The sequence below is a fragment of the Bos mutus genome, chromosome 29, assembly GCF_027580195.1.
Source record: "Bos mutus isolate GX-2022 chromosome 29, NWIPB_WYAK_1.1, whole genome shotgun sequence".
In the NCBI taxonomy this organism is placed as follows: Eukaryota; Metazoa; Chordata; class Mammalia; order Artiodactyla; family Bovidae; genus Bos; species Bos mutus.
The window spans coordinates 10,113,962-10,132,941 of record NC_091645.1 but is presented as its reverse complement, the minus strand read 5'-3'; positions in this window follow the sequence as shown (position 1 = coordinate 10,132,941).

Here is an 18,980-nt window from a genome sequence, read left to right as displayed (position 1 = left end):
CGACTCTAGGAAGCCCTCCTTTCTCACGTTTCTTCAGAGACCATCCCAACCAGCATCACACTCTTTGAGTCCCTAACATCAACTCCTTTCTCCTGGGGAGAGCAAATAGGAGGTATTAAGCAGGAACCCTCTTAGCTTCCAGGTATTTTTTCCCTATATGGAGGCTTTAGGCTTGTATAGTAGCTTCTGTTCCAAAATTAATGCATCCCCTAAGCTGAGAACCCTATCCATCCTTTCCCACCTCCTTAGCAACCTCACATCTTTAAATACACCTCTTTCCTCTATTTTAACTTTTCCTTCTACAGCTGCTCCAGAAGTCTTGCCAATGCCTGCTCCATCTCCTCCACACCTCTGACTCCTTGCTTCTCCCCCTACACTTGGGCTCTGCTTTCTCCCCCACTGAAACCAGCTGGTGGAGGTTGCCAGTAACTTCCTAGTTACCAAATGCAAAAGAGCCTGCTCTCTCCCTTTTGTTGTAGGTATCAGTGGTGTGGGAGTCCTGGCATGAGACTGAAGGTTTCAATTACTGAATCTGGAAAAAAATTTCAGAAAAACAAAGGCCAACTTGAGAGTTTATCTAAAACAAAGGAGAGTAGGAGAGGCACAGAGAAATGAAGACACTTTCCCAGGATTCTCTAACTGGTAGGTAGCAGTTCTAGACCAAGAAGCTAGGGCTTCTGCTTGTTTAACCTTTCATTGAACTGCTATTGGTAGTCTCCTGTTTTTTTTTTTCTAACAATGTGCATCAGACTTTCCGCATAAGTACGTATTGATTTCAGTGTTCAACACCCGCATTCTATTCTATTGTGTAGATATACTATACTTACTCAGTCATCCATTGATGGGTATTTAGGTCATCTTCAACTTTTCCTATAACAACAACCCAACAACAACAACAACAACAACAAAAAGATGTAGTAAACTTTCTCATAGATACGTTTTGTGCTCCTGTAGAAGTCTATTTGCATGATAAATTCCTAGAAATGAAATTACCGAGTCAAAGGGTCTATGCTTTACAAAATGAGACAGATACTATCAATTAAAAGATTGTACCAATGTGCATGAAAGTATGACTTTACTCAATATTTCTGAACTACTTGACTTGATTGACTTTCTTCTCTTTCTCAATGCCATCATTTTCGTGGCACTGTTTTCTTTCAGTTGACTCTCTACCTCTCTGGCTATGGTTTCTCCATATTTTTAAGGCATCCTCTTCCTCCGTTTTCTCCTCCAGTGTTGGGTGTTCCCAAGAGTTCTGTCTGTTTCTCTTGGTCTATAGCTTTTCCGCAAGTAATTACATTCATGTCCATTGTTTCAGCTATGACTTTCATGTGCTGATGCTGTTTAAAAAATCTAGTCCAGATCTATCTTCTTGGCTCTGGAATTTTGTATCCCATAGCTTTCCAAAATATCTTTCCTTAGACATTTCACAGACATTTTGATTTCAAATGTCAGAAGCTGATTTCATCACCTTCCTCCTCAAACCTGTTCTCTCCTCTATTTTGCCTGTGACAGTGAAAGCCACAATGATCCAGCTAATCTCTGAGGCAGAAGCCTGTGAATTATTCTAGATTCCCTCCGTCAGCCCACACAGCCGATCCATAATCAATCCTTGTTGAATCTATTTCTTCATTAACTCTCATTTATCTCCCATCCCTATGCCATCTCTTATTGAACTATTACAAAAATCAAGAAACTAAACAACAAAAATACACAAACACCCAGATGTCTTATTTGAAAATGAAAGTGAAAGTTACTCAGCCGTGTTGGACTCCATGGAGTTCTCCAGGCCAGAATATTGGAGTGGGTAGCTGTTTCCTTCTACCCAACCCAGGGATCGAACCCAGTTCTCCCACATTGCAGGTGGATTCTTTACCAACTGAGCACTGAGGGAAGCCCAAGAATACTGGAGTGGGTAGCTTATCCCTTCTCCAGGGCATCTTCCTGACCCAGGAATCAAACCAAGGTCTCCTGCATTGCAGGTGGACCATTTACTAACTGAGCTACCAGGGAAGCCCAAATGTTTTATTTGGGTTTGCATTAAACCTATGACTCACTTTGGAAAGAAGTGACATGTTTACAACATTTACTCTTCCAAGAACATGAGGCATTTCCGCATTTATTCAAATATTTTATGCTTGTTACTAAAATTTTATCACTTTTTTCTAGCCATCATTCTTCTAGGCTAATGCATTTTTTTTTTTTTTTTGCTTTCCCTCTAAAATTCTTCTGCCATATATTAATCCAGTCTTTGCTCATACATTCACTTGGATATTGTTATCTCCCAATGAATTTTTTTCACCTTTTCACAATTATGGCCACTACACTAGCACTGGCATTAAAACTTATATATTCTTATACTTGACTCTCTGGACTCTTAAAACCTATGAAAAACTTACGAGGCTGGGCCGATTTACAGCATTTTTAGCTTCCATGGTGCTTTTTAGGATCATGGTGGCAAGGTTATTGATGTCTCCTATCAAGCTAACCTGATTACATTTTCCCATAGGTTATGTACAGTAAAAAATAAACTTTTCCCCACTAAAAAAATTCCCAAAGTCTATCAGTTAGTTTTCATCGTATAAATGCAAGAACTTACATACCATATTCTGTTATCAAACACCAATCAGTCAGTTCAGTTCAGTCACTCAGTCGTGTCCAACTCTTTGCAACCCTATGAATAGCAGCACGCCAGGCCTCTCTGTCCATCACCAACTCCCGGAGTTCACCCAGACTCACATCCATCGAGTCAGTGATGTCATCCAGCCATCTCATCCTCTGTCGTCCCCTTCTCCTCCTGTTCCCAATCCCTCCCAGCATCAGAGTCTTTTCCAATGAGTCAACTCTTTGCATGAGGGGGCCAAAGTACTGGAGTTTCAGCTTTAGCATCATTCCTTCCAAAGAACACCCAGGACTGATCTCCTTTAGAATGGACTGGTTGGATCTCCTTGCACTCCAAGGGACTCTCAAGAGTCTTCTCCAACACCACAGTTCAAAAGCATCAATTATTTGGCACTCAGCTTTCTTCACAGTCCAACTCTCACATCCATACATGACCACTGGAAAAACCATAGCCTCAACTAGACAGACGTTTGTTGGCAAAGTAATGTCTCTGCTTTTGAATATGCTATCTAGGTTGGTCATAACTTTCCTTTAGCTCCATATTATTCTAGACTCCAACCATCTGTGACCACTTCAGGTAGTGCCAGCTTTAATGAGACAGATGAGGATTGACCTTTACCCTCAGCACATCTTTGGAGGTTTCTGTTTTGCCTGATGACACACAACATCTTCCTAGGAACACTGAAAGGTTTTCTGGATCTGGGTTTTACTGAATTAACTTCTCATCAAGAAGGTCACTTCAGTCCTTTCTTAATGCATTCAGAATTACACAAATCTTACTTAGTAACAGGAAAAATGAAAGTTTTCTAAGACAAAATGAAGTACAGTTTAACTGCTGCAGTTTGTTTTTTAACAGATATTTTAATAAAAAATAACAATAATAATAATTTTGTGACCCAAGTCCATTTCACAGACAGGACCAGGCTCAACTCTTATAGGCATCTTTTATTTAAACCTTTAGCCCCATTTCATAGATGAGAAAAGTTTCATCTTATAGTGAGTTGAAATGAGCTTTAGGGTAACCTTTATTCATAACCTCTGCAATCAATAGAACAAGGACCACAGTCTCATTATGCTATGCTATGCTAAGTCGCTTCAGTCATGTCCGACTCTGTGCAACCCCATAGACGGCAACGCCCTAGGCTCCGCCATCCCTGGGATTCTCCAGGCAAGAACACTGGAGTGGGTTGCCATTTCCTTCTCCAATGCATGAAAGTGAAAAGTGAAAGTGAAGTTGCTCAGTCGTGTCCAACTCTTAGCGACCCAATGGACTGCAGCCCACCAGGCTCCTCTGTCCAAGGGATTTTCCAGGCAAGAGTACTGGAGTGGGGTGTCATTATTTGAAGCCAGAGATCAGTCTCCTTATACTCACCACCAATGATTTCCCTATCACCTCATCGTCTTCTCTTGTTTATGCGTACTTCCTTTGACTGTCTCTTACAGGAACAACTGGACTGTCCCCCTTGGGCCAGCTCCCATTTGTGGGTTCTCCTCTTACACTATGGTGCCAGAAGCAAACTCATTTTGCATTCAAGACAGACTGTCTTGCCCCTTAGTTATAAGTCCTCCCAACTCACGGGACATAACAGCACATGTTTCTACTTATGTCTCAAGAAATTGTCTTCTCCTGCTCTATGTGTCAGGTAAACTCTTGGCTCCTGGATGCCATGAACTGGGTCAGAACTGATGGAAAAGATGGAGCAATTAGTAGCTTCCTGCCTCTTTAAAGCATTTTTAGGGGAGAAAGCATTTTTGCACCTGGATCACTCTGCAGGATTCTGAGACAGCCCTATAGACGGATCTCTAGTTTTAGTTTCCTTATGCACATCTAGCATTAACTATAACTCAGCTGTTCTGTTTGCAGATGGCTGTGTGCATAAACGTAAATGCTTTCTCTGTAGAATGAAGTGGTACCTTGTAGCTCTATCAAGTATAGTACATTACGTCTAAAGCTGTAACATGAGCCTGGGGACCCTATCTTGCAGAGATCTGAATGCTTTCTACTCTACTGTTGCCAGCACCAGCTCCCCCATGGAACCTCTTTTTAATCCCCATAATCCTCTAAATTTTCTGTGACCCTCACTTCATCTCACCTCACAATAAATCTTGGGGACTATCATATCTGTCTAATTCCTCCTCATTTACTATGAACTCTTCAAGGGCAGGGACTACGGGTCACTAATCTTTACATTCCCGAGTATCTAAAAGGATAACTACATAGGCATCCATACTTGTTTGCTTAAGGAACAGGTCACTTTTCTGTGGGGAGGGGGCTGTATGTCACTTGCCAGCTGGGCAGTCTTTGTCAAGTCACTTAACTTCTCTGACTCTGAGTTCTGCACCTGTAATTGGTAATGGATCCAATCGAATAATAAATGTACAGAATAAATCTGGCCCATTTTCACCACTTAATAGACCCTGTTACTCTTACTTCTACAGGAAGACTTGCTGTTTTGTTTCGTGATATCTGTTTATTTGTGTTCCTTTCCTGCTGGCTGGAGAGTCCAAAGTCAGAGCCTGAGTCTTACTAATTTTTGTACTTGGCACAAAAGAAATGTTTTGTTGGGTCAGAAGCTACCTGGCATCAAACTTTGGCTTCATCACGTTTGTTCCCTTACTATTGAAGGTCTCCTGGCACGGGACTCAGAGGGAGAAGCTTGCTGCCCCTCTCCTCCCGGGACTCCCAGGCAGCTAGAGCTCCAGCAGGCTCTCCAGCACTATCTTCCTCCCATTTCCTGTCCTCCGCATATCACTTATCTCCTCACCAGATGGAGCTTCCAAAAAGCTCTATCTTTCCTTACCCTGATTTCTTTAAAATGCATCTTAAAAAAAAAACAAAACAAAAACAAAAAACAAACCTTGAAGCAGAAATATGTCTAAAGCTTCAGAGACTTTCTCAATTTCTGTTCCTTTCCACTGAAGTTCTATTTGAAACAGAGAGACACATAAAGAATGCAACCAAATAGCCCTTGGCAGACAAATGGATAAAAAGGATGTGGTATATCTACACAAGGGAATGTTGCTGAGCCATAAAAATACGAATGTGATAATGCCATTTTCAGCCACATGGATGGACCTAGAGAGTCTCGTATTAAATGAAGTAAGTCAGACCGAGAAAGACAAACATCATATGATATCACTAATCTAACTTTAAAAAAATGATACAACATAAACTTATTTACAAAACAGAAATAGACTTATAGATGTTGAAAACAAATTTAGAGTTACCAAAGGAAAACGTGTATGTGGGGGGGGGGGGGAAACGGCGCATAAATCAAGAGCTTGGGATGAACAGAAACACTACTATATATAAGACAGATAACCAACCAGAAACTACTGTATAGCACAGGGAACTCTACTGAATATTCTGTGATAACCTGTATGAGAAGAGAATCTGAAAAGGAATGAATATGCACGTATTTATAACTAAATCACTTTGTTGTACACCTGAAACTAACATAAAATTGTAAATCACATATACTCCAATAAAGTTAAAAAGAAGAATGAAAATAAAAATAAAAGACTTGCCCTCCTGAAAAACGTGAAATGCTAGCCAGCTATCTCTGATACAAAAATGGTTCTGATCTGCCCCATGCATTGCATCCATTACTAACAGATTTGCAAGGTGACTAGATCCATTTTATCCCCTCCTACTCCACTGCCTCTCATCTCATATCTTACCAAAAAAATAGAAATAGAAGCAGAACATTGATGTATGACCTGGAGTTACTCAGTTTATACAAAAAGTGGCAACAGTCTCAGGACAAGGTGAACATATTTGATTCTGTGCTTTGTAATGTTGAGTAGGGCTTCCCAGGTGGCTCAGTGGTAAAGCGCCAATGCAAGAGACACAGGACACGTGGGTCAAATCCCTGGGTCTGGAAGATCCCCTGGCGAAGGAAATAGGAGTCCACTCCAGTATTCTTGCCTGGGAAATCCCATGGATGGAGGAGCCTGATGGGCCATAGTCCATAGGGTCACAAAAGTCAGACACTACTGAGCATGCCCAAGACTCTAGCCTCTAGAGCCTGCTTGGAGATTCTGAGGAAAAGTTTATTAATTCAATTACGCAAATAATCCTCAACCTCCTCTGAGCCAAGAGCTGAAATGTTCTGTTATCTTGAATGCTTTACTAGGAGTCAGATAAGAAAACAAAGTTCATGAGTCACTGAATGCTATTTATTAAACAACAAATACTGAGCCACTTTCACTTTCACCAAGTCACAGAGAAAATTGGAGTATTCAGAGGCAAAGGCCCAGGTTTGGAGAGAACAAGATGCCCAGAAGACAAAGCAGTAGTGTTTAGAGGCGGGAGATCTGGGTGTGACTTGTGGTTCTCCCACTTCATTTTGTGACCTTGGGCAAGCCACAATTTCTCTGTCCTCTTCATCCTCCATCTGTAAAATGACAACCAAAATCTACATTGTTTCTTTCACGGGGTAGTCGGGAGAATTAGGGGTATATGCAAATGCTTATAAATGGCAATAAACTATGCAAATGTTTCTCTCAGAGTGCCTGTTCGTTCACCCATGCACACGATTCATTTGCCAGGGCTCAAATCTTCTGGATGGCATTTTGCCAGTTCATTTCCATTCACTAAAACAATCAACATTCAACAATCAACAGCAGAATATGGATCTGGGCCTCAGAGGAGAAAGCAAGACTAATTTATTCATGACTTGATAACAGATAAAGAAAAAACTTATTACGGCAGGTCAGTTTTCACCATGCACAAAAAGGCGAGGAGACACATTAACAATAAATCTCACTCTGGCATATAACCTCTGTGTGCAGAGAAACATCACACAAAGAGACGATTGCTGTTCCATATGGCATGCATAGACGGCTCAGAATCATGATACATTCGGTTCCAATTTATCTGTCAGTAGCAAGAAAACTCTTCCAAGTGTATAACCAGTCCAGTCTTCCTAAAGTATCTGGAAATAGATCCAACATCTGTTCAATTCTCTGCAAAAGCATCGAGTAGACTCACTCAAACTAAGGAGGAAAATAAAAATCACCTCAAAATTGTATGTCTGCTTTCTAAAGAGGTCAATCAATACATAAAAAATGTGAATCGATAAAAACAATATAAAACACTGAAAGTTAACAAAAATAGAAAAAAAAAACACTTTATCTTACTAAGAATATTGCTGAAGGCTGTGAAAAGGAAGTGTAAGTTAAATATAACATAGACGAGAGGAGTGAGAAAGTCTTTGGGCTAACTATTAGAGCTCTAACAACCTACCACAAAATGTATTTGGGATCACGGAAAAGTCTCTAGGCTTTACTGTGCATCACTTCCTTAATTGAAAATAGGACAGTTGAATTTAGACAATCTAAAGCATAATGGAACAAGACAGACTGGGATTTAAATCTCAGCTCTAACACTAATGAAGTAACCATGGAGAATCAGAAAATTTTTAGACCTCTGGTATAATCATTTGTTAAGTGGAAATAAGATTAACTCCCTCAAAAGATTGTTACAGATATTAGATAACATGCATTTAAAATACCTGGAGCATAATACACAGTTGAAACTTTTTAATTATCCCCTTCAAGAGTCTATGTTGAAGATGTATACAGACATATGTATCTGTGGTGATCTCTTTGCTCGAAGCTCAGTTGGTAAAGAATCTGCCTGCAATGCAAGAGACCTAGGTTCGAGCCCTGAATCTGAAAGATCCCCTGGAGAAGGAAATGGCAACCCATGCCAGTATTCTTGCCTGGAGAAACCCATGAACAGAGGAGCCTGGTGGGCTACAGTCAATGGGGTGGCAAGAGTCAGACAGGACTTAGCAACTAAACCACCACTATTTATGGTGATCATGTCAAGATCAGATAAAGCTAATAGTTTTGTTTAAAATAATTGCAATTTATTGAGTACCAACACTGGGTCAGGTATTATCTATATCTCTAATCTTAACAACTATTCTGAAAGGAGGTATTATTGTCCCCATTTCACATATGATAAAATTGCAATCCAGAGAGATTAAGACTCTTACTCAGGGTCCTGTGACTCAGTAAAGGCTAAAGCAGATATTCAAAACCAGGCATGACTGACTCAGGTAAATGTACTAGTCCCTTTCCAAGTAGGACTTCAACTAAAAAAAAAAGAGAGAGAGAGAAACATATACACTAACTTAATGTCAAAAAAGTAAACCCTTGGAATGTTTCAGAGCGCTGTAGCTTGTGGAGTACCACATAACTGCATGTGGGCAAACCCAAGCAATGACAAACAGTAATCTGGGACTTGATGACCGTAGGCAGAAATGCTATGAGGAACCACAGCGGGAGCCGGAGCCACAGCCATGGCAGTGGCCAGCCTGGCGCCCTGCCCCTGCAGCAGTCTTCCTACAGAAACAGCCACCTGGTCTATACATCAGGCTAATCTCACCTGGAGGCTCTGGCTTCAGCACAATTCCCTGTCAGGACTTAATGTCGCTGTTCATTGACCCAGCATTGTAGCAGAGGCTGCTAATTATCTTCCTAGAGTAATTTGTTCCTTCTTCCTTAGAATATTGCCACAGTTTTTAACCGAGTACAGGACTGGTGTGTGTGTGTGTGTGTGTGTGTGTGTGTGTGTGTGTGTGTGTTAGTAATTCAGTCGTGTCCAACTCTTTGTGATCCCATAGACTGTAGCCTGCCAGTCTCCTCTGGCATGGAATTCTCCAGGCAAGAATACTAGAGTGGGTTACCATTCCCTTCTCCAGGGGGTCTTCCCAACCCAGGGATCAAACCCGGTTCACTTGCATTGCAAGCAGAATCTTTACTGTCTGAGCCACCAGGGAAATTACAGGGCTCATAACCATCTAAAATAAAGATGGCATTTCCCAGCCTTGTTGGCATCTAGGTATGGATATTGCACTTAGTGATAGACAATGCAGTTTAAGCATACTTGTTCTGTAGAGCAACTATTTCTAAATGGAGAGTGAATATAGCTTCTTCACCCCTTATCCCTCCTGCAGGAAGGAATGTAGACATGATGGCTGGACTTGAACTAACATCTAGAGTAGAAGATGGATTTCTTATGTTGACGCTGGCTGAACAACAACATAGAAAGCGCACAGGTCCCTGATAACCATGTTATTGGCATCCTTGATTGAACTGCTTATTTCTAGGTTTCATTAACATGAGAAGTAAAGGGACTTCTAACTTTTATTTCAAGTTTTCAGTCACTCACAAGCAAAGTGAATTCTAACTGACACAAGTCAACTTGTGGTGACTTTAATCTCATCTTGTATTTTCAGGGTGGAGCTTTGTCTTGATTTTGCCAGCTGTCTTTTGTTTGAAATCCTGTCTGTTTCGGGATCCTGGATCTGGAATGGGCTCTGTAATCTGCTCCCCACCCACCACTGGAACTCCTATAATACTTTCCCAAGACTCCACTTTAGTTTTCTTCGGGTCTAGACTGGAATGACATCTTTTTTAATGTACCTCCTGGCTACCAATGAACTTCTAGATGCAATATTTTGTGCTAGTTTCTGGGTACCCAGGTATGCCCATGGCGAGGGCTTCCCAGGGGGCACTAGTGGAAAAGAACCTGCCTGCCAATGCAGGAGATGTGGGCTCAGTCCCTGGGTTGGGAAGATCCCTTTAAGGAGGGCATGGCAACCCACTCCAGTATTCTTACCTAGAGAATCTTTCCAGTTTCCGGTCCTTGGAATTCTCTGGACATTCATTTTCAGCAGCACATCTATGAGGCAGTTAGGCCAACTATTAAGTTTTAGAGGGCACATGGGGAAGCCCATCCTCCCTTTCAACACCAATTGTAAGCTGGGAGGTTCCCCCAAACCACCCTCAGTTTAGATAATTCATTAGACAGACTCACAGAACTCACTGAAAGCTGCTATAGTAACAATTGTGGTGCATTACAAGGAGAAGATGAAGATCAAAATCAACAAAGGAAAGAAGTCCAATCCATCAAGCTGAGTCCAAATAAAGTATCCAAAATGGCACTTTTGCTATCTTCTCCTTGTGGGGTTTTGGGTGCATTGCTCTCCTGGCACCGAGCTATGATCACACGCACAGAGATTTACCAACTGGAAAGCTCACTGACTTTCAGGGCTCGGAGTTTTGCTGGAAACATACACTGCCCATATAGTTGACCTCTATTCTCCAGCCCTTCCAGAGGTTAAACTGATACTACAGGGCCCCGAACCCTCATTATAAATCACATTGTTAAGGCTTTCTGGTGACCAAAACCCCCAAGCAAAGACATTCTTGTCAGGTATAATATTTGAAGAAGGAAACAGCAACTCACTCCAGTATTCTTGTCTGGAAAATCCCATGGACAGAGGAGGCTGTTGGGCTATATTCCACGGGGTCACAAAGAGTCAGACATGACTGAGCAACTGAGCACACACAATATTGCAAGGCTGAGAGGGCAAAGCTGATCCTCTCCTTGGAAAAGGTTAGATCCTTTACCACACAACACCCCTCTCAGCTCCCAGGGTCCTGGACTTGATATTGGCAACTTCAAAATTTCACTAGACACCCTGACAATCCATTTGGATTATCTTCAGATGAACGCCTGATGTATAGTCTGATATCTCTCTCTCTTAAGTACTAAGGAAGAAATCTGATGGACAAACCAACCTGACCCAGAGTAGAAATACTATGATCTGAGGCAGCAAGAGAGAAGGATCCTTCTGTTGAATCCCAAAGAAAATATTCTTAGCTTTGAACTAGACTATGAAGGAACATGCTGTAAGAGAGGGAAAATGTCCATCTCATACCAGCCTTTTGATCTACGCTTTTTTACATGAAAGCCATTTTCATCAGCGCTATTGAATATGAAGAGATATATAAATACACACATTGACCCAGGCAATGGGAAATATACCACAGATATAGCTCTAATTCCTTCTGACAAGGGCAAGGTGACTGAGTAGGCCAGTTTCTTTTTCTTACTTCCTGAATTTATGCTTTAATTGAAATTGGGGCCATAAAATGTTTCACCGCACGTTATAAATAAACTCTTTGGCCTGAAGGAATCAAATTAACTTCAAGTTGTACATTTCTATAAAGAATACATTACAGTTTAATGTGGGAGTGGGAGGATCTAAATCAATTCAAGCAGTGATGATTAATTAAAGTTAGTCTGCAACATTTCCCAGGGTCTGCAAATGGATCAAAAAATTAAGTTTTATGACTCTGTTACCATATATACTTCTACTCAACTCACTATAGGTAAAGACACTTCGATTTTCTGCGTGTAGAAAACAATACCAGAATACAATGCTTTTTTGTAATTATGTTCCTTGGAGGTAGTATCTCCTTCTTCATGTTCTAGGGATGTTATGAGATGGTTTCCTGGTTTAAGGGCCCTTGAGTAACAATGAACGGTTTTATTTTTTTCTTCTGAGAGCATCAGAAGCATTCACCTTTTAGAATTAAGGAGAATAAGTTACATTCACAAATGTAAATTCATAATTTAGAGAGAAGACCAGATTCAAAGTGGGGAATCTTGAGTTCTACCTTTGAATTAAATGACATATGAACTACCCACTCCAGTATTCTTGGGCTTCCCTGGTGGCTTAGCTGGTAAAGAATCTGCCTGCAATATGGGAGAACTGGGTTTGATCGCTGTGTTGGGAAGATTTCTTGGAGAAGGGAATGGCTACCCACTTCAGTGTTCTGGTTTGGAGAACTCCGTGGACTGTATATCCATCGGGCTGCAGTGAGTCAGACACGATTGAGCGACCTTCACTTTCACATCTGAACATGGGGTTCACTTCAACTCCTGAGCCTCAGTTTCTTCTCACATAAAACTGAAATGCAACCAATGCCTTCCTCACAAGGGATTATAAATACGACATATTTGCAAAGTGAGCCTTCAAACTAGAGTGCCATAAAAGCATTAATGTCTATTATGTCTACTTTTCAGTAGAAATTTATCACCACTTAATAATGCAGTATTTACTGTGGGTCAAGACTTGAGGTAAAAACTCAGGATACAAACGTGAATAAGGCATGATCCCTCCCTGCAAATTGTTCATAATTTAGTATATTTCTGTGTGTGTGTTGGGGGGGTGGGGCTTTATCTAAGATTCTAGAATCTAGAAAAACGACCTGGTAGCATAGTCCTCGATCATTAAAAGTGTTTGATATAAGTGATTATATTTTGATCATTTAATGTAAATCTAGTAATTTCTCAACTTTGCTTAAAGATGAAAAGTATAACGCACACTGAATCAAGGTTAAAGAGAAAGGGAGTATAATCGTATCTAATCCACCTTCATTTTTATTTGATGCATACAAGGCTTTAAATTTTTTTCCTCTAAAATTTCTCTAACTAGGAAACCACAGATGGAAACATATAATGTAAGACAGCAGGGACTCAGGACCACGTCTCCTCAAACTATCTCCCTGTCTCTATGGCCATTCATTCAGATGTCAGTATCAGGCGGTCAGTCCGTAGACTTAATTTTTCTATAAACCTCTTTTTAAAACCTGTCATTTCTGAGAAGGCATGATTTACCTAATGGCAGTCCTGGTAAGACCCCTTTAGTCAGATATAAAACCTGAGAAGCCATGAGTTTTACTCTTAACAAATCGGTACCTTTCCTAAGCCAGTCAGTGAAAGTTAAGTCTCGAGAGGAAACATGGCATCAGGTCACAAAACACCAGCACCTTCTTCCAGTTTCCAAGCCAACAAGAACCCCTGCAGAAGCTGTATTATCCCCCCTGTTTATTACTATAAGGTAGCTTTTCCTCAGTAGGCTTCCTCTTGCACTCCACCACCACCTCCTCTTTCTCTCGCTCTCCCCTGATGCCAGGCTAGACCAGAGGCTGATGCTCTGGGCTTGAGCATAAACAAATCAGAACCTGTTCCAGCCATCTATTAACATGATAACTTGGAAGGCAGGTACCACATCTTATGCATCTGGGCTTCCACAAAGTAGACATAGAAGCACAGCAAATATTTGCTGAATAAATACATGAATGAATGGGACAAGATTACAGGATGGAACTTATGTGTGCTCTCTTTTTCTCTAGATCCTTTTACATCCTGTTTGTCGAGACTGTACTGATATATCTTTCACTCCCCCAAAATGAACAGGTTTGAATGATAAATTTATTTGGATGACAAATGTATTCCTTTTTTTAAGCCACAATCTTTTAAAACACAAAAAGATGTTACAAAGCCTTTTCCATCCCATTTGGAAGACCAGGTTTTGTTAAATGTATGATATCAAAGATGTAACTGTTCAAATCAAATACTAGAAAATGGAAAATAACACAAAATGCCCACTTTTATTAGGGTGAATTTATTTAATCTCAAAGTCAGAATTCATTTAATATCGGCAAATTTTAATTTAGGAGGAAAGCTCAATACCAACTTTCTTTTTTCTGTTAAATACTTTTAAATTAAGGTATAATTCATAGACCATAAAATTCATCTTTTTATAATTCAATATGTATAATTCATAGTTTTCAGCATCTTCACAACACCCTATTTATTCCTGAACCTAACTGTGGATCTTGAACCTTATATGGATCTTGAGTTTCTCCCATCCTTGGACCCAAGTTCCCATATCTAGTTATTGAACACATGCTTACCTGGGGAAAATGTCCTTTATTTCAGCAGGTCCCACCGATCTTATTCTTCCTCCCTGTCTCAGCTCAGTTCAGCTCAGTTCAGTTGCTCAGTCATGTCTGACTCTTTGCGACACCATGGACTGCAGCACGCCAGGTCTCCCTGTTCATCACCAACTCCTGGAGCTTGCTCAAACTCTTGTCCATAGAATTGGTGATGCCATCCAACCATCTCAGCCTTTGTTGTCTCCTTCTCCTCCTGCCTTCAATCTTTACCGGCATCAGGGTCTTTTCCAATGAGTCAGCTCTTTGCATCAGGTAACCAAAGTATTGGAATTTCAGCTTCAGCATCAGTCCTTCCAATGAATATTCATGACTGGTTTCCTTTAGGGTTGATTGGTTGGATCTCCTTGCAGTCCAAGGGACTCTCAAGAGTCTTCTCCAACACCACAGTTCAAAAGCATCAATTCTTCACTGCTCAGCTTTCTCTATAGTCCAACTCTCACAGCCATACATGACTACTGGGAAAACCATAGCTTTGACTAGACGGACTTTGTTGGCAAACTAATGTCTTCTTTTTAATATGCTGTCTAGGTTGGTCATAGCTTTTCTTCCAAGGAGCAAGCGTCTTTTAATTTCATGGCTGCAGTCACCATCTGTAGTGATTTTAGAGCCCCCCAAAATAAAGTCTCTCACTGTTTCCATTATTTTCCCATCTATTTGCCATGAAATGATGGGACCAGATGCCATGATCTTAGTTTTCTGAATGTTGAGTTCTAAGCCAGCTTTTTCACTCTCCTCTTTCACTTTCATCAAGAGGCTCTTCAGTTCCTCTTTGCTTTCTGTCACAACAGTGGTGTCATATGCATATCTGAGGTTATTGATATTTCTCCCCCGCCTTCCTCCCCCTAACTCGATTCAAAGGGATTGCAGATATCCAGACTTGTATCCATGGCGAAGCCATGACTATAGGACTTCTATTTTGAAGTTCCAAGTTTCCTTTATTGACAACCAGAATTTAGCTTTTTAATCCCAAAGTAAAGTTATAGGCAGAGTAGCAAAGGCTCTTTCATTCTTTAAGAGCTTTCCTTCTAAGTGAAGAGAAGTGGCAGCCACATTTCTAAGAAATATTTTAACATTTTTCAGTGACCCTTTTTATTCCATGCATAACCAACTTCCATAATCATAATTTAGTGCCAAGAATCAGCTGTCAATGACATCTGTGTACATATAGTCCCCTTTAAAAAGTTTCAATCAAGGCCTCCTCCTGAAATCTCTCAAACACAGGAAACCAAGCCTGAAATTATTTACTCACTTCAACTGCAAATTTCATCTTTTTCAAATGGCTTAATTATAAAGTCATGGAATATAATGAGACTGACTAACTCTGAGTTAGCAAGTACAATTATAATTAATAGGAGACTTTGACAAATGTTTATAGAGCTTTGAAAACAGGAGATCAAGACATCAATTACAGAGGTAACAGAAACTTTTTTGTTTTCCATTTATAATTCAAATCCAAGTGACCACATATTGTAACACGTGGCAAAGGTCCCAGCTTTTCAAACTTTAGCTTATAGTACTGGTGACTGACTCATAGAACAAAACAGAACACCACGCAGGACAGATTTTCATCAATCTAACAGCTATTTATCCACTAGCCCCCACCCTCACCCCAGGCTTTCACGGACATAGTCGATCCTTTCGTTTATGATGACATCACATTTCATAAGTACTTTTGTTAGTACACTGTTACTATTTTTTAAAATCCTATCTTCCTCTCGAGATGTTGAACTTTTCAAGGGTGGGAGAAATATTTCATTTATCTTTAAGTCCTGAGGGCCAAACAGTGTGCCTGTGACTGTGTAACTGTGACACAGTCAATGACCAGAAACAGTTTGATGAACAAATATAAGAATTTCAGTGGCCAATTTAATTTGTTTTTAAAGCCAACCAGAGAGAAATCTGGGAATAGATGAGCACTCTATTAGTCTATAGTTCTATTTTTGTGACTGAGTCCACATTCTAAAATAGTTACAGTGTTCAGCACATTAAATCCCCTCCATCTGTTGTATGATTTCCTTAGCATGGTGGAAGCTGTTCCCCCCAGCTCCCACCTTCTGAGAATTCCTACAGGCATAACCAGGAATTAGACTAAAGCACCACTACCTAAACCCCTTTCCTCCCACTGGCATTTCTTTGCCTCTCAGCCAGAAAAAAAAAAAAAAAAAAAAGTGGACCCAGAGGACAGTATGTATTTTTTTCAGGAAAGAGAGGCTTCATCATAGACCAATAGAGATTACAGTGGTTAATTTTATGTGTTAGTTGGACTAAGTCACAGGAACTCAGATGCTTAGTCAAACATTATTCTGGGTGTTTTTGTGAGGATGTTGCTGAACGAGATTTAAATCTGTAGACTGAGTAAAACAAACTACTTTTCATTATGTATGTAAACCTCATCCAATTAGATGAAGGTCTGAACAGAACAAAAAGCTGAACCTCCTTCCTCCAAAGAAGTGAATTTGATGAGGTGTCTGATGACCTCTGAAACAGCACTTGAGCTCTCTTTGGCTCTATAGCAGCTTCTGGCCTTTGGACTCAAATAGGGACATTGGCTCTGCAGATTTTAGACTTGCCAGTTTTCATAAACATGTGAGCCAATTCTTTAAGATAAATCTCTCTAGATAGATAAATGCTGCTGCTGCTAAGTCGCTTCAGTCGTGTCCGACTCTGTGCGACCCCACAGATGGCAGCCCACCAGGCTCCGCCGTCCCTGGGATTCTCCAGGCAAGAACACTGGAGTGGGCTGCCATTTCCTTCTCCAATGCATGAAAGTGAAAGTGAAGTCGCTCAGTAAATGTCCGACTCTTCGTGACCCCATGGACTACAGCCTACCAGGCTCCTCCGTCCATGGGATTTTCCAGGCAAGAGTACTGGAGTGGGTTGCCATTGCCTTCTCCAGATAGATAAATAGATAGATATAAATATAATAGATAATGATAGACATGAACAGACATCTCCTATTAGTTCTATTTCTCTGGAAAATTCTAACAAGTACAGGGATCAAATATCTAGAGACCTTCCCATTACCAGTGAACTAATTTGGTGCCAAATGAATATAATTTCCAAAGAGCCACCTCCATTTGCCATTATATGTGTGTTTATACATATACATTGGACTCATTGGAAAAGACTCTGATGCTGGGAGGGATTGGGGGCAGGAGGAGAAGGGGACGACAGAGGATGAGATGGCTGGATGGCATCACTGATTCGATGGATGTGAGTTTGAGTGAACTCCAGGAGTTGGTGATGGACAGGGAGGCCTGGGGTGTTGAGGTTCATGGGGTTGCAAAGAGTCAGACACAACTGAGCGACTGAACTGAACTGATACATGTACATGGTGTGTGCATATACATGATATACAAACATATATAATATATATTTATATTTAAATAATTTCATATATCTCAGACCAGCTTTCAGGGGTAATTATAATTATCCCCACTTAATGGATGAAAAAACAAGGTTTAGGAAGGTTTACTTAAGCCAAGATAGCCAAGAAGTATGGAACTGAGATCAAAGTAGGATCAACATCCAAATTCCATGTGACTCCAAAGGTCTAAGTTATTAATCACTACACCACACTTATTTAAATTATATGCAGAGTACATGTGAAATGCCAGGCTGGATAAAGCACAAGCTGGAATCAAGATTGCTGGGAGAAATATCAATAACCTCATATAGGCAGATGATACCAACCGAATGGCACAAAGCAAAGAGGAACTAAAGAGCCTCTGGATGAAGGTGAAAAAGGAGAGTGAAGAAGCTAGCTTAAAACTCAACATTCAAAAAACTAAGATCATGGCATCTGGTCCCATTATTTCAAAGTAAATAGACAGGAAGAAAGTGGAAACACTGGCAGATTTAATTTTCTTGGGCTCCAAAATGACTGCAGATGGTGACTGCAGCCATGAAATTAAAAGATGCTTCCACCTTGGAAGAAAAGCTGTGAAAAACCTAGACAGCATATTAAAAAGCAGAGACATCACTTTGTAGACAGAGGTCTAATCAAAGCTACAATTTTTCCAGCAGTCATATACGGATGTGGACCATAAAAAAAAGGCTGTGCCAAAGAACTGATGCTTTCAAATTGAGGTGCTGGAGAAGACTCTTGATAGTCTCTTGGACAGCAGGGTGATCAAACCAGTCCATCCTAAAGGAAATCAACCCTGAATATTCACTGGAAGGACTGATGCTGTATCTGAAGCTGAAATCCTTAGGCCACCTAACACAAAGAACTGACTCACTGGAAAAAACCCTGATGCTGGGAAAGATTGAATGCAGGAGGAGAAGGGGAGGACAGAGAATGACATGGTTAGATGGACATGAATTTGAGCAAACTCCAGGAGATAGTGAGGACAGGAAAGCCTGGTGTGCTGAAGTCCATGGGGCTGCAAAGAGTTGGACATGACTGAGAGACTGAATAGCAACACACTAATGAAAAGGCTGTATATTGTCCCCCTGCTTATTTAACTCATATGCAGAGGACATCATGAGAAATGCTGGGCTGGAGGAAGCACAAGGTGGAATCAAGATTGCCGGGAGAAATATCAATAACTTCAGATATGCAGATGACACCACGTGTATGGCAGAAAGTGAAGAGGAACTAAAGAGCCTCTTGATGAAAGTGAAAGAAGAGAGTGAAAAAGTTGGCTTAAAGCTCATTCAGAAAACTAAGATCATGGCATCCAGTCCCATCATTTCATGGGAAATAGATGGGGAAACAGCAGCTGACTTTATTTTTTGGGGCTCCAAAA